The sequence below is a fragment of the Poeciliopsis prolifica genome, unplaced genomic scaffold (assembly GCF_027474105.1).
Source record: "Poeciliopsis prolifica strain line A6 unplaced genomic scaffold, Auburn_PproV2 SCAFFOLD075, whole genome shotgun sequence".
NCBI classification, from domain to species: domain Eukaryota; kingdom Metazoa; phylum Chordata; class Actinopteri; order Cyprinodontiformes; family Poeciliidae; genus Poeciliopsis; species Poeciliopsis prolifica.
Genome location: NW_026562450.1, coordinates 936,029 through 952,766, shown reverse-complemented (window position 1 = coordinate 952,766; position 16,738 = coordinate 936,029). Strand labels below are relative to the sequence as shown.

The 16,738-nt window shown below is 40.0% G+C and overlaps 1 protein-coding gene across 1 annotated transcript in view; it reads left to right on the top strand.

The window, feature by feature from the left end:
* Positions 1-16,738, top strand: part of nhsl2 (NHS-like 2) — a 113,672-nt gene that overhangs the window by 29,242 nt on the left and 67,692 nt on the right. The window lies entirely within an intron of this gene.

Here is a 16,738-nt window from a genome sequence, read left to right as displayed (position 1 = left end):
GAATTTCTCAATTTTTTTTTTTCTGATTTCAAAATTGAAAACGATCTAATCAGCACAAGGCATCACGCAACAGCACATCAGGATGCAGTAGCCCCATCGATGTCCATTAATATCAATCATTTTGATTGGTCCTAAAAGCCGTTAATAGCAAATAACAATAGAGATAAATGAATTAACATAAAAGATTAATATGCTAAAATTTTCTAAGCTCTGATGTGAAACACTTTGATGATGAAATGAGAACATTCTGTCTGAGGCGAACGAAAAGAACGAGAGCACAAGAAGAAGAAATGATGCAAGACTAATTTAAAGCTACCAGACCGATGACACGATGTCTCCAAATGTTTGTTCCCTGGACAACAATTTGGACAAGCAAGTGCAGATTACATACATTTGACTTTTTTAGGCCCAGATTTACATTCTAGATGAGAGATTATAATTTCTATGTATTCACTGAATTATGGCAACGTGACAATGTCCTGGACGGGGAACAATAAACGGACCAAATGAAGGACAAAGACCATGAAGGACTTGTTAAAAGTCCCAGTTGTAGATGATCTATGAACTACACAATGAGTCTTTCATTTTTTCCAAAGCTGTATTTCTCGTTTGCTTTGATATCGGATTACCAAATAATCCAATAGTGCACTTTAAAAAGATATCAGGTCTTATGTGTGTGAGAGACTCACCTGTGTGCTGCAGAGGGAGCCTTTAATGAAGTCTTCAATGAGTTTTTGTGTCTTTCTTACTGTAAGCAGCACAGCTTTCCTTCTTATTTTTCTTCACAGTAAGCAATGTGGTGTAAAGTATAACCTTGATAGCAAATAAAAAGTCACCTGCTCTGCCGTGATTTCCTTATTGTTTTATCGTGTTGTTATTCGATAACCAATAAGTGGTGACTTCCCGGCCACGTCGCTGTCCGCACACTGTTACACAAAGTTAGTCATAACGTGCTGCCAGTGTTTAATACTTCAAAGTAGTTTGTTGAAACCTATAACTGGACTATTGCCCCCATGAGGGATCATAATAAAAAGAATAAATTACAGCATTCAATAAAAAAACTGACACATAAAAATATGGTTGTTATGAGTTTTGTGTTGTCTTATCAACTTAAACCCTCGAACCGGTAAAATCTGCCTTCTTTGGGTCAGAAAAACAAACAAATAAGCAAACAGGAAGGCAGCATTACCAGAGAAACTGTCATAAAACTGGAAAGGACCAATCAGGAAGGAGCAAGCATGGACTGGTCATTACCAGTCCATGTTTGTGTCGCCCAGGGAGCGATATCTGTAGAAACCATTGCTCTGTTAAAGCCTGAGGGCCATCACTGGGGGACTCCTGGTGACGGTGAACTCATCCCAATGCAGCTCTAAATAATTTCAGCTTCAATTTCAGTTTTAGGTCTTTTCCAGACTTTTTAAGGATGCGCAGGCGCCATGCTCCAAATTAGGCTGTGTGAATTTCACAGCTAAAAAAATCACAGCAGAAATCCAATAAAACTGGAGAAAAAAAGAAAATAAAAAAACTTCCTCAGTGCTATTTATTCACAAAGCGATCTGAGAGGACTGAGCTAACAAGTGAACTGCCAACACATTCTCTTTGTGGCGTTTTCTTTTAGTTTATGCATAATTAATGTGGATGACAGATTAAGGAAAATACTTGCCAGGAGAAGGTCATTTTTGTGATGATAAAAACGTATGATGTCTTATTTTTATTTCGCAATACTCAGTACACAAAGCCTTCCTGCCAAGTCACTTAAAGCTTAGTTTGCAATTATTATTAATAATTTAACTGTTTTTTTTTAGTAGGTAGTGAATATTGTTTTTTTTCCCCACTTGTTATTCCTCTGGTAGTTTGGTCTTCGTGGGTTTTGAGTCACACTGAGCTTCATTTTTGTGAAGCCTCTGCTAGTCTTCTGATTGTGCTGACTGCAGGGTTAGCTTCTGATAAAAGAAACATGCTGAGCTTATAATTACTCTGTCATGTATAGCATACCGGTTTCCTAAGACTCCCCTATCCTTTCTCTTTTTTATCTTTTTTTTAGGGGGGTTTAGGAAGTTCTGTAAGGTATTTTGTATTTAAGTGCAGATTTGTGTCCCATCACGGCGTTTCGGTCTCTAAAAGGGATCAGAGCCAATTTCACGGCTTAAGAATTTGTTTCATCCCTCACCCAACTCATTTTTAAACCAATGGAAATAACCACCAAGGCAGAAAATACTTCTCCAACTTGTGGTAACGTTTATCTGCGAGAAACCGCTACGCTTATGCACAAGAACAGATGTGATAATTTTTCTCTATTCCGAGCAGCTTAGTCGTTTTCCAGACCAGGACAAAAGCAGAGTTGGGGCTCATCAATTCCCTTCTTTGTCGTTATTTTGCAGCCCTGATTTTTCTGAGCCCGCTTGTAGTTTAGTATTGGTTTTACTAGTAGCATATGTCAGTCGTGGTTCAAACTCTATTTTAGACATGGGGTTTAATTGATTTATAGCTGTGCATTTTTGCAAATTCTTGAAGTATCATCCAGTGGCAGATGCTGAGAAATAATGGGAATTTATTGGTTTTGTTGGGTAATACAGTTAGGGCCAGAAATATTTGGACAGTGACACAGGTTTTGTTATTTTAGCTGTTGACAAAAATATGTTCAGAAATACAATTTATATATAGTATGGGCTGAAAGTGCACACTCCCAGCTGCAATATGAGAGTTTCCACATCCAAATCGGAGAAAGGGTTTAGGAATCATAGCTCTGTAATGCAGAGCCTCCTCTTTTTCAAGGGACCAAAAGTAATTGGACAATGGACTCTAAAGGCTGCAAGTAACTCAAAAGGCCTTTCCCTCGTTAACCTGTAATCAAGTAAGTAGTTAAAAGGTCTGGGGTTGTTTCCAGGTGTGTGGTTTTGCATTTGGAAGCTGTTGCTGTGACCAGACAACATGCGGTCAAAGGAGCTCTCAATTGAGGTGAAGCAGAACATCCTGAGGCTGAAAAAAAAGAAAAAATCCATCAGAGAGATAGCAGACATGCTTGGAGTAGCAAAATCAACAGTCTGGTACATTCTGAGGAAAAAGGAATTGACTGGTGAGCTTGGGAACTCAAAAAGGCCTGGGCGTCCACGGAAGACAACATTGGTGGATGATCGCCGCATACTTTCTTTGGTGAAGAAGAACCAGTTCACAACATCAACTGAGGTCCAGAACACTCTCAGAGAAGTAGGTGTATCTGTCTCTAAGTCAACAGTAAAGAAAAGACTCCATGAAAGCAAATACAAAGGGTTCACATGTAGATGCAAACCATTCATCAATTCCAAAAATAGACAGGCCAGAGTTAAATTTGCCCAAAAACACCTCAAGAAGCCAGCCCAGTTCTGGAAAAGTATTCTATGGACAGATGAGACAAAGATCAACCTGTACCAGAATGATGGGAAGAAAAAAGTTTGGAGAAGAAAGGGAACGGCACATGATCCAAGGCACACCACATCCTCTGTAAAACATGGTGGAGGCAACGTGATGGCATGGGCATGCATGGCTTTCAATGGCACTGGGTCACTTGTGTTTATTGATGACATAACAGCAGACAAGAGTAGCCGGATGAATTCTGAAGTGTACCGGGATATACTGTCAGCCCAGATTCAGCCAAATGCTGCAAAGTTGATCGGACAGCACTTCACAGTACAGATGGATAATGACCCCAAGCATACAGCCAAAGCTACCCAGGAGTTCATGAGAGCAAAAAGGTGGAATATTCTGCAATGGCCAAGTCAATCACCAGATCTTAACCCAATTGAGCATGCATTTCACTTGCTCAAATCCAGACTTCAGACGGAAAGACCCACTAACAAGCAAGACCTGAAGGCTGCGGCTGTAAAGGCCTGGCAAAGCATTAAGAAGGAGGAAACCCAGCGTTTGGTGATGTCCATGGGTTCCAGACTTAAGGCAGTGATTGCCTCCAAAGGATTCGCAACAAAATATTGAGAAAAAACTTTTTTGTTTGGGTTATGTTTATATGTCCAATTACTTTTGAGCTCCTAAAATGTGGAGTGTTTGTAAACAAATGTGTACAATTCCTACATTTTCTATCACATATTTTTGTTCAACCCTTTAAATTAAACGTTACAATCTGCACTTGAATTCTGTTGTAGAGGTTTCATTTCAAATCCAATGCGGTGGCATGCAGAGCCCAACTCACAAATATTGTGTTACTGTCCAAATATTTCTGGCCCTAACTGTAATTGTCTTCTAAGATTCTAAGGCAAGGGGATGCTTTGTTACAATAGCTACCAGGACGGACACAAAGCTACCTTACCAGTTAGCTATGATAGTTAGCTATCTCAGCTAAGTGAGATAGCAGTTAGCTATCCTGTTAGAGATAGCTAACTGTCTAAGCTAAGATAGCTAGTTAGCTAAAAAAAGAAGATCTTTGTAAGCTAACTATCCTAGCTAATTGGTAGAATAATTAGACAACTAACTAACTAGGTTAGCTAACTAGTTGGATTAGATTTGTAGCTAACCCAACTAGTTAACTGCTAACTAGTTGAAGCTAACTACAACTGCATAGTTAGTAGTACAACTGTACTAATCACTAACTAGTATTGTTAGCTAATCCTAGCTAGTTATTGTTAACTAACTAACTAACTAACTGACTAACTAACTAACTAACTAACCCGTATAGTTAGCTAACTAGACAAAAATTAGATAGTTAGCTAACTTATTGGGTTAGCTAACCCAACTAGTTAGCTAGCCAACTGGTTTAGCTATTTAGTGTGATGTCAAACCCAGGCCCAAGTTCTGACTTCATAGGTGAGTGTAATGCAGCATTGAACATATAAAGGGCTAATCCACCTAATTTTTAACTATCCTGAGGATATTTAATCTGCTTTGGTATAAAAACTTCAACATCTAGACTCTTCAAACCTGAACTAAATTACTCCACACTCGAAGCAGAACATTTGAGACCAAATATTTGCTAATCGCTCTTCAACCCTTCCTGAATGGAAATGGAAGGCTTCAACCCTAATCTTACATAAATACACACAAACAATAAGCCTTGTCTTACATTAGCAGCACATTTTGGTAGAGAAGTTCTGAAACAGCATTTGAACTCAGTTCCCCCCAATAATCTATGATACATTAGCTTTTTTGTTCCCCTCTCTTTTATCTTCCAGGGTCCAGTTTAGCACATGTTGTCCCTGGTTTCTTGCCACTGTGTGTCCAGCAGTATTGGGTGATCTGCTCTCCGGGGATTCAGCAGATTTTCTCTGGTCTGGAGGAATGTATGAGAACGGAGACGGGTTGGCAAAGTGAGCAGCAGGTCAAACCAAAATCCGAGTGCCTGCAGTTTGAGATTGAGACGGAGCAGGTCCTCAGTTGGAATGCTAATATTAAACAGGATATTAATGTTTAGTACGTACACCGCAAACCCCCTCTGAGATCTTTAAAGTGTGCAGAGATTAAGCGATCAGTGCACAGTCTCTCCTGAATATATTTATGCACTTCATTTATTAAAGGTAGTGAACTTGTATTCACGTATTCTTAGATAAATATTTCTTTTGCAACATAAGTAGAGCGGTCGTAAAAAACGACGAGCTCTCGTAAGTTTTTCCTGAAAGCTGACGGAGGGTGTGAGGATTTGGGAACACTTTCATTTGAAAAACAGGTTTAATCTGGCTTCTGCGTTTTAGTCACAGTTAAATGTCTCGGCTCGCCACTGAAATGTCAAAACTGGGTAGACACAGAATGAAGACTTTGACCAGACCCTTTCCCCTAAATGAAAAACGTTCTAGTTAGAAAGCAAACAAAATGGAAGTTGACATAAAATTAACATTCCTTCATGAGTAACTGATTTGCGTGTGTGTAATGAAGTGTCCTCATTTGATACTGTACACATACTTATTCTCTTCAAATGTCCCTGTTTGGACTCTGAGTGTCTTGGTGCTTCCTGTTTTTGGACCACAGCTGAAGGGACGATCGGGTCATGCCAAATGAGATGCGTTTTCCCACGCCGCTCACACACATCTGTGACCGTATCGCAAGCCAGCGCCGGCAGCTGTAGAGCATCTGATCCTGATGACATCATGTTTGTTACAGGCTGACTCCTCCGGGCCAAGCCTTCGCCGGGCTCGGCAACGCAGAGGCAATTTGTCGTACTTTTAAACTGTAGTCCATAAAAACAGTTTGCACAAAATAACGCTGGTTTTAATAGCCGATAAACCAATTACTTTTCTGCTTATTATGGAGGATCTTTCAGGACTCAGTGTAAAATGTAAAACACAGACTGTCCTATCTGATTCAGGAGGTAATTTAATGCCTGAATTTTCTGGGAATAAAGTTTTCTGACTTCAGTTTCTCCTTGGCGTCTGAATATTTCAGTGAGATCCAGTGAAAGTTGTGACCGTCGCATGACGGTGTCGTGTGCGTAAGAATCATCCGTATGTAAAATGACTTCCACTCTTTGTGCAAACGCTTCTGCTGTGAAAGAAAACGCACTTTTTTTCGACACCTTCATTCGTTTCCAGATTACAGTTTTGATGAAATATTCTTTTCACGCAGTCGCTCTGTGGGAATGTCTCAGGTTTAAATCGTAAGTGGTGCGGTACTCGATATGAAGTATTCATGTGGTACATTTTTCTTTTGCGTGTTGTGCGACGCTGCCACAGATTTGGCCTCCAAGTATCTTGGAACAAATTTAGGCGGTTTCCTGATTTATTTACGTTGTTGTTTGGCCTTGAGGGGGGGGAGCTAAATGTTTAAACACCAGCTAACAACGCTGATTATTATTTGATTAAGTGGCTGCGGGGGGAGGCAGCGGGACGCAAATGAAATAAAACAGCATAATAAAGCAGAACTAAACACCAAAACACTCATGAGCCATAATCTCCCCCTCAGCACAATAAGACAGAGCTGTCAGACCAAAATGAGATTTTATTTAATTTTTTTTTTACTGTGGTAATTCTTTATACTGCAGCTTTAATTCTGCATACAAGTAAAATTGTACAGAGAGATTTTTACTGTCTGTGGTTGAACAGTGGTGTTGCTATTCTTTAAAAACAAAGTTTGAGTCGGTTTTCAGCGACTCTGAGAAGACTCTCGAAGAATACCAGGTACTACCAGAAAAATGAAATCACTCCCATGCTTTTTACGTTTTTCACATGCCGTTTATTCTGTAATATTTAACGTAGAAACAGAAAAATTTGTATTAGCGGGGGAAAAACAAAAATAAAAACTAAAACTGTCTGGTTCTGAATACTTTATCGCACCTTCCTTTAATCTGACTTCAGCTTTTCCTCTCTTGTCAGTTCATCCCGGACTTTGACTTGACATTATTGGCCCAATTTATCCTGGAAAATTCTTAAAATTCTATTAAATTGTGATTCAACAAAAATAGGATGAGGGAGGGAAGCTGATTACACAAAGAGCTGAACTAAGACACAAAGAAACAATGAAAGAGGGAAAAAAACGTACACAGGTTTAGGAGAACTAAATCCAATGTAACACACACAAAAAAATTTGATTAGAAAACAGAAAGGAAGGAACTGATATAGGAACATGTTACCAACACAGAAAAATAAACAGAAGTTTTGCATACTGAACATAAATGAGCATGGAAATAATCAAAATACAATTGCCTATGGAGATTTGGAGAACACAGGAGGCTGTCGTCATAACAGATAACAGCAACCAGACGTTCCTGCAGCTCCTTCGGTGCTGCTGTCAGGAACAAGCGACAGACAGCAGAATATTCCCAAACATGAAAAGGCGACGCTCGTGGTTCAAAGTTCTGACTGAGAACTGGAATGACCTAAATACGGCTCTTCCTACAGACACATGCAGCATGCTAAGCAGATGTGATCACCAAGTCTTGTTCTTTCTGTTGTATCCTCCAGAGAGGATGCGCTAGCAAGCTTAAGTAGTTCTGTATTATGTTCTGTCCATGAAACATCGCAGGATATTTCAACTAAAAATAAATCTTGGATTATTTCCGTTCAATTCTAAGTAAATGATTTAAAAAGAAGAAAAATGATATGGGGCAATTTTGCTTAACATCAAGGCTATACAGAAAGTTAGCAATCATCAGCTAATTGAAAGATGAGAGCGAGAGCTGAAGTATTTCCAGCTAAACCTGGTGTGTCTTTTAGGAAAAACTTTGACTTAGCAAAAGTCCCAGTCAAGCATCTGACTGCTAGTTTTTTTTAGCCATCTGGGCAAAGCAGCTTTATTCAATGAAGTTAGGTACAACTAGCACTCTGCTACACACACTTAGCTCCTGTTAGCTAGCTCATGTTACCTAGCTCCTATTAGCTAGGTCCTGTTAGCTAGCTCTTGTTAGCTTTCTCCTGTTACCTGGCTCCTGTTAGCTATCTCATGTTATCTAGCTCTTGTTAGCTAGCTCCTGTTACTTAGCTCCAGTTAGCTAGATCATGTTAGCTAGGTCCTGTTAGCTAGCTCACGTTACCTAGCTCTTGTTAGCTTTCTCCTGTTAGTTAGCTCACATTACCGAGCTCCTGTTAGCTAGCTCATGTTGTCTAGCTCCTGTTAGCCAACTCTTATTGCCCAACAATCTACAGATTCTAATAACTGTATTTGTTTTTTCTGCTACGGACCACACAACAGTCAAGAATTACTTCCTTTCTTACTTCAAAATAAGAGTCTCAGACATCTAAGATCTCAAATTTGAAACTACTGTTTTGATTAAAAAAAAAAGGCTTATAAAAGCTTAGAACTGACCAGATGAAAACACCCACAAATACATTTTAACATTGGGAGATCTAATGGCTCAAGCTATTGTAACACCATCAGTCTTTTTCAAAAGATTTGAAAATTGATGCTCCATCAAGTGTCGGACAACAAGAATGGACACTTCTTATTGTTGGGCACTGCAGGCGGTGAGAGTTTGTTGTTTAAACTGAGAGTTTGGAGCTGTGGGATTCACGTCAGCGGTGCTTCAAATCTGATCCGACTCCTGCCAAACAAGACGTGAATGTATAAAAAAACCCCTCTCTCATGTGTTATGTTCAATTGTTGCATCAGTGTTGCTCACAGTGTGTTAACAGCTGAAGGCAAACAGTGCAAGTGCTGAGAGTTTACATCAGACCGCTGTGTTTGTTTCCTTCAAACTGTCAACCTATCCTCCCATCTTGTTTCTGCTCCTGTTTTCTTTTTACCAGATGTGGTGAGTTTTTATGATGTCTTATTCTGTTCATTGTAAATTAAGTGAACGTAGTCGAGAAAATGAAACAAAGGGACTTTTGGGGACCACTGTAAATGTAAACAAGGTATAAAAAATTGGATAAAAATGTAGGTGCAAGTTAAAAAAGGCAAGTCCCAATGAATATTGACAATCTTTTTACATAGTTTTTACTCCAGTATGTGGGGAAAAAGTAATGCATTTAGTTTAGCTGAGCTGTCATTTAGTCACCAGTAAGTACCAAATGTTTGACTGTAAGCTATATAGTGGACATAATTTCTGTGAAAAAAAAAAACACATTGTTGATCTGTTGGATAGAACAGTTTGATGAAAAACTGTTTAATTAAAACAAAATTTATCATTACAAGACATCTAAATACATTTCTTCTTCTTTCTTTCTCTGTGCCATGTAAATAATTTCATTGTGTGGTCATGTGTAATGCCGTAAAATGCTCCAAAGCCTCAATCTCAACTTTCTCATTGCTGAGGGGTTAGTTGCATTTTTTGTAATTTATTGTAGAGTGCAAATTTTCTTTTGGTTCAACCACTCTGAGCAGAAAAAAGTAGGAAGATTTGTGCTTGGTTGATCATTTCTTTGTCGTAACAATGCTTCTTGGTAATAAATCTGTTTATTTCCCTTTAAACGAAGCCACATTTGTGAATAAATCTGATTTGTGGATAGCGCTGGAGACTTGATTATGTGGACTGCGGCCTTAAAAATGTGCTGAATCTTCGCTGCCGGTGCCAAACAGCTAATTCTGCTGGTCTGCCGTAAACTCTTGTTGTTTATGGATTGGATGATTAAAGTTTGAAGAAACAACAACATACTAGAAATACAATGATTGATTCATTTAAGAAACTGGGCCCTGGGAGAACTGTACACGACCGTTGTAGCCTAGTACTTCCTCTTCATGGTCACCAGCATGGTCACACGGTGCTGGGGTATGGATGGCAGCCCGTTGTTCGATCCGCCAGTCAATGTGGCCGACCCTGGTAAGTATTGAACTCAGGACCTTGACCAGACCGTTTATTCTTTCAACCCCCTATTTTTGGATGTTCTTGTTAAGAGCGAACACTGCTATGTTAGGGCAATGGTGGTAGGAGTCCATCCTGCAACCAGTAAGTTACTGGTTTGTAAGACACTTCCCTCGCCTTGCCTGTGGTGGTGGTGGTAGGAAGCCTCACTTCTGTAGCTTGCCACTTTCAGCATGTAAAAGTGTGTGAATATCTATATGTAGTTTGAAGCACCTTGGACTTCTCTGGGCAGGTAAAGGTCATTTATTTTGCATTACAGAGTTTTGTTCCCAGTGCTAGAGATATTTGATTGCCACTGGTTGCAGAATCTCTTCAAGAAACGATTCTTTATTGACATGACTTCTTTGGAGTGACTGATATCCTACCACAGTGGTGCCCAAAGTCGGTCCTTGAGGGCCGGCATCCTGCATGTTTTAGTTCTCTTCCTGGTTTAACGCACCTGGATCAGATAGTGGCTCATTAGAGGCCGAAGAAGAACACTGACCTGCTGAAAAGTTGTTACTACCACCAGGGAGAGACATGGAGGATGCCGGCCCTCGAGGACCGACTTTGGGCACCACTGCTCTAGAACACAACACTGCCTCTACCAAAGCTATCTGTGGTAGATGACGAGGTCAGTTTCTCATGGGTGGAACATGGTCAAAGAAACATCAAATTTCTTCCATATATATTTAAGTATATTTGTTTTGCAAAAGTGTCTCATGAACGTACCTTCCATTTATATTTTAAAGCATTTTCATCAAGAGTAAGGAGTAGTGCAGCCCACTGAAGACTGGATCAAACTGGATTACCTCAGATAGTTTCATCATTAGCAGTGTAATCCTTTAAGAAAAATACCTTTTCTTTGCCTGCTTAATTTTGACCAATGTTTTACATCCACCTACATTTTCTTATCAAACTCCAAACAGTAATCTGGCTCTGCAGTGGTTGCCGGATTAGCACATTATTAGTCTTCCTGTGGAGCATAGCGACTGTCAAAGAGACACACATACAGGCAGACGAGAAGAAATTACTTCAAATACGATTACATGTAGACATTAATGCAAGATTAAGACCGGAGGTGACAGTTCTCTTCCCCAACACCTTGTTTAGAGTAAACCATTGAAGAGTTATGGGAACAATATGGTGAAAAAGAGGCAAAGAGACGAGACATAGACCATGTTGATGGACACACTAATGCCTCAGGGTCCATTTGGAAGTGCCAGTTAAACCAGCTGGCATGTTTCTGGTCTGGTATGTCTGTAACACCCATGAATACATCATGAACTGTCGTTCCAATTACGTTTATGATTTTCAGTAATCCAGCAAAGTAACTTAACACCTTATGTTTGTGGCTAGGCTAGCGTTAGCAGAACAATGTTTTATTTTTCTTTAGTGATGAATATAAGAACTCTTCTCAGTACTTAACCTTTATACAAAATACTTGTTTACTCTTACATGAGTAATTTCTTAGATGGCCACGTTTTATTTTCAGTTGAATGAAAAATATTGTAAATTGGTGCTACTCTTGAGTGGGTAAGACCCTTTTACAGATAGTGTAGTAAAGAATTGATGTGTCTATACATAGTCTTTGTTAAGCTAAACCTATATAAAGTTCTCTGTATATTTTAACTAAACTACGGGACTTTTGACATTTTTAATATGTATGCAGAGATGCTTACACTAATTTTTACACTAATGTTTTTCTTGAACAGTGACACGAGTGGTTGTTTCCACTTTTTGAGAATTTTGATACCAATATGTCCAGTCCTCATTGTCGTGGTCATTACCTGAATTAATTGACCTTTTAATTGTCACGCTTGTATTGCATTTTCAAAACCATATGTGCTCCCAGCTGTTTGTTTCGTCAACACATTGTTTGGCGTGTCCGTGTTCCTGGTGTCATTTCACGCGCACACCAGAAGCTTCGAACCTCGCGGCTGTCTGAAGATGAGTGAATCTTGAATGACATTCGGTGGCTCACGTCACAATGTCAAACTCGGAGGCACAAAACGCACAAACCGTGCAGGATGAAAATCTGCTTTTCCTATTGCATTCTCCACTCTGTAGGGATCATTAAAGAGCAGTTAATTACCCATAATCCATTCTGGTCCAGATGTCTGCTCAGTCGGAATGGTCCTAAATTTGTGCGCATTTGTGCGGTTGCTCTTTCTTTTTTGTTTTTTTCCCCTCACTACTCATGCTTTGCTCTCTTTTTCTCCATGTTTCCCCCCTCTTTTATCCCTCGCGGGTATTTAGTGTTCTAAGTTTTTTTTTATTTTTTTAACTCCATCAAAGTTGTTTCTCTCTTTCTGTGTGTTTGTTTCTCTGCCCACAAGTGTATGCACTCCTCCCTCTTCCCTCTCCTTCTCGCTCGGCTCTCTTTTTGTCTCACGCTCTCTCACAGCCGGAGGGAGTCGACTTGATTCAGTCATCACTGATAAAACTTCAGCTTGCACCTGCTGTTTGAACCGCTGCAAGGTACTGTACCTCTGCCTACTCATTTGCATTTTTCACGCAGCAGATGCATGCGGCTGGAGTCTCGTCGTGTCTGCCGATCCAAACGGTGGAGCTGTGACGACTGCTCGCTTGGGAGATGAGCAGGTTTTATTGGTTTGCCGTGGCTTTATTGTCCTCTGGAAGTGTTTCCTTACAGTGTCATTTCAGCCGGGGCAAAAGGTCGTTGGGTTTCCTGGTTACGGTGAAGACGATTCGGCTGATTGCCGACTGCATTTTGAAGGTTTGTTCTTTCGTGGGAATCGTGTCGTTTTGAGTTTGGACCCTAAATTGGTGGGATTCCACAAGTGTGTTGTAAATTGTAGGCAGATTTATGGGGTCACGTTTGAGCGGGACACAGAAATACTTTGTGAAAAGTGGTCATTTTCTGTTAAAAAAGAAAAAAAAAGCTAAATCTTGTATGTTGTTGTTATTTTGAGTGACACATATTTCCTTTATTTAAAAACAAAACAGAAAAATACTTGAACCAATATTCAGCCGTAGGGTAAAACCAAAAAAACAGGCACTAACAGGCTTGAGGGCTCTTAACCTCGCTACTGTGCATTTCAGTTTTGTACATATTTTTGCTTAGAGAGCAAATGTAAGTATTGATGGTGAAACAAAATCTTTGTTTGTTTTCATCTTAGCTCCATGGTGAATCCCACAGCAACGCGCTACGCTAACGTGCTACTTTCAGGCATCCTAATACCAATTCGCTCTAACAATAAACTTTTTTTTTTAAATTCTCTGGGTTTTCTCTATCCAAATAAAAAGCGTACTTGTAATAAAGGAAGTATAACATTTGACCCAACAAGTTTCAAACCTCTCTAACTTCCTCAATTTTTTCAGACATATATGAGCGCCTGATATTGTTATAAAATGGTGCGGATGGATAAAGATATAACTGATCACCCCTCCCAGCAGGAGCAGAAATCCATAAAGAACAATAACATTGTTTTATTTGCTCATTTAGTGCCAGTTTTGCTGGTATATGCTTGTTTGAAGATGTTTGTGTTAGGTTTAGGTAGAAAGCAATCACTGTTTCTGCAAATAGGGGTTTGATTGCTACAGACCCCCCCTGTGTTCACACGTTGCTGCAAGTCGGTGCACATTACCCCCTGATTCACAAGGACAGAGCAATTCAGGAGAGTTATAACTCTTTAAAAACTGACACATATTGAAATGTGCTTATTTTTTCTTCATGCAATGGCTGTCTGACTGGACAGATCATTCTGAAATATGGGTGACTTTTAAATTTATGTGGTGCATGGGGTGAATTGGACACACAGGTGTCAAAAAACCTGTGTGGTAGACTCTGGAACGGATTGCCTGGGTGTCATTGGGATGGAAACAACAGCTGCTGAAAAAGAATATCTGAAAATCTACAGCTGCAAAAAGTGGATACTTGTGACTTTTGTAGAGTTAAAAGGCACGGCTCTAAAACTACTCTAAATGTAGCGACGAAGTTACTGAGTAGAGAACATTGAATTCTCGGTTGAACCCAAGGGTCGTCTGGATGACATCATCTTTAGTTGTATCATATTTTGCAAAGGGAAGACTTAGCTGTATACATATGCGCTTACGGTCCTTTTCAATCAGCAACTTAGTGATATAACTTTCACTTTTTGTCCTTCAAACCGGTTTGCTTGCAATGTTCCAGAAGTTCTGTGGAGCTGAAAGCAAAACAAATTGCTTTCCATGAAACCTACTTTGGTTTTATGAAACTGGACAAACAGGTATATTGTTTGTTTGCTTTGAACATGCCAAACCAGAGGTAAATAAAGCTTGAATACTGTTGTAAATGAGGTTGGGGCAGGAATCCGGCTTTGATCCTTCCTCTTTTTCAAAGTAACCCTTGGCTCACTCTGAAAAGGTTTGGCTCGGCATTGTCTTTGCGTTGGGTCAAGACTGGGGCAAGAGTGAGATCGGTGGACTGTAAATATTACGAGAGCTGGGGTCGACATTTGCACTGTCTGGGTTTTATCTCGAAACTGGAGCAGAAGCTGGATGCGAAACCTGCTCCGTTATGTGACTGGGACATTAGAAAACAGAGGCAACGAGGAGGAAATTAACACTGTCTCACCTGCACTGGCTTTTCTGACAGACAGACAGAAGAAGTCAGAATCTGGTCAAATGTACTCAGGCAGAGAGCAAGACGCTGAAGTAGCGACTAGAAAAACAAGCTAGAAAGGATCTGTCGGCACACGGCCAAACCGAAAATAGTGAAGAGACATAAAGAAATATGGCAGAACGTGTGAAATCCCTGCTGTCGACTTAACGAGAGATTCTTAAAAGAATAAAAAATAGCTGGCAAAACTGCAAGAAAGCAAGCAGCTTGGCTTTTAAAGGCAGCCTGTTCCACCCTCTGGGCCTTGGAGCCGTTACATAAGCACCAGGATCAAGTCTGAGCGAAAACTAAAAGCAATCTCCGTGGGAGGCCCACGGATAAACCTGGATTAGTGATGGTTTCAGGATATTTGTAATAGGGAATCCCATCAGATTTCACTAAGCAAATATGTATGGCGTATGCCACCGAACATTAGCTGCAAACAAAAAGAAATGAAGATTTCCAGGGCGACGGCGCCCGTCCGCCTGCCTGAAAAGGGCCTGAGGAAAACGCCGAACGCAACCTCAGTGTGGCTTCTGCACCGTCTGTGCCCACCGTTTCATCCTCCAGCGCTGCACAGTGACGTTATGAAACCGAATACTTTGTCCATCTTTTGTGAATCTGTCAGGTTTTCTTTCTCTCGTACGTTGGATTACCTTGGAGGGCAATTAAAGTAGTTTAAATTTGTCCAACTTTGGTTTTGGGAGTGTGCTAATATCAGAAACCATACCCCCCAAAAAACTATTTCTAGTAGCAAACATTGCTAGAGAAAAATGTTAGCAATCTTGTGAACGTGGTCTGGTGAGCTGCAGGCGGTTGCGTTGCGACACTTTTTCATTAAGCGGTTGAAGTTTCGGGGCGACAAAGTGTGCGTCATCGGAGCTAACGCCACAAGATAGTAGCTAACCAAGAGCCTTTTCTGATAAAATTTCTCTATTTCAACAGGAATTAATTCCACCAGCACCTGAATACCACAAAACCTTTCCAAGTTGCTGTTTTATAAATAAATCATCAAAATCTTTTCCCTTTCTTTGCCTTTTCTTTTAGTTATTTCAGCATCGACGTCCGGCTGTAGCAGTTAGCATATGTTGCTGATTTTATTTTTTTATTTCGCCAGGATTTTCCGCACTTGATTTCTAAAGTAACGTAGTGTGTGTTGTACCAGCCAAGTCTGGCTTTGCTGGTCTTTGTTTCTGACTGATTACACCAGTAAAATATATTTCCAATACTCAGGAGAGTGATTTCATATAAAACAATCACAAGCATAAATTAGAGGAAGAGTTTGTCTCATGCATAAGAATCGACCGGTTCAGCAGTAAAGAATTAACATGACCAAGTCAGTCAGTGTTAAAAATTACTCATACATTTGAGCAAAGTCACGCAGTTTAAAGTGCAACTCTGCTAAATACTAACGAAACAAATGTCTCTTCTTCTTCTGGCCTTAAGTAAATTGAAATAGTTTTGTTAATCCCCATTGAATCCGAATACGGAGTTTGCCATAAAAAAATATCTGTCAACTATTTTAAAAAATGCTTCATGCAATGTAGCGTTACGTTTCTGAATCCGTCTTTTGTCCTACAAGAAAAGAAAAACAAATATCCAAAGCCCGCTGAAGACGACAGCCTCTAAAAACCCAATGTTTTCAGTCTCGAAAGGTGCAGTAACGACGCTATTAAAGCGAGAATAAAAGCCGCAAAAATGTGTCTGCTGAGGAGAGATGGTCCATGAAGGTATTTATTTGCTTAGTCTCCTGCTGCGACGGCTGTAGCCAGAAGTGGTTGTAAAAATAAATAAATAAATAAATAAAAATCCTTTCTTCTCTTTTCTTTTCTTTTCTTTTGAAAGCAGGAAAGCAGACGAAGTCATTGTTTGCGTGCCATGCATTCATTTCCTGATTGTTGATCCAAGCACGAGATGAATGTGAACGAACTAGTTGCATGCCG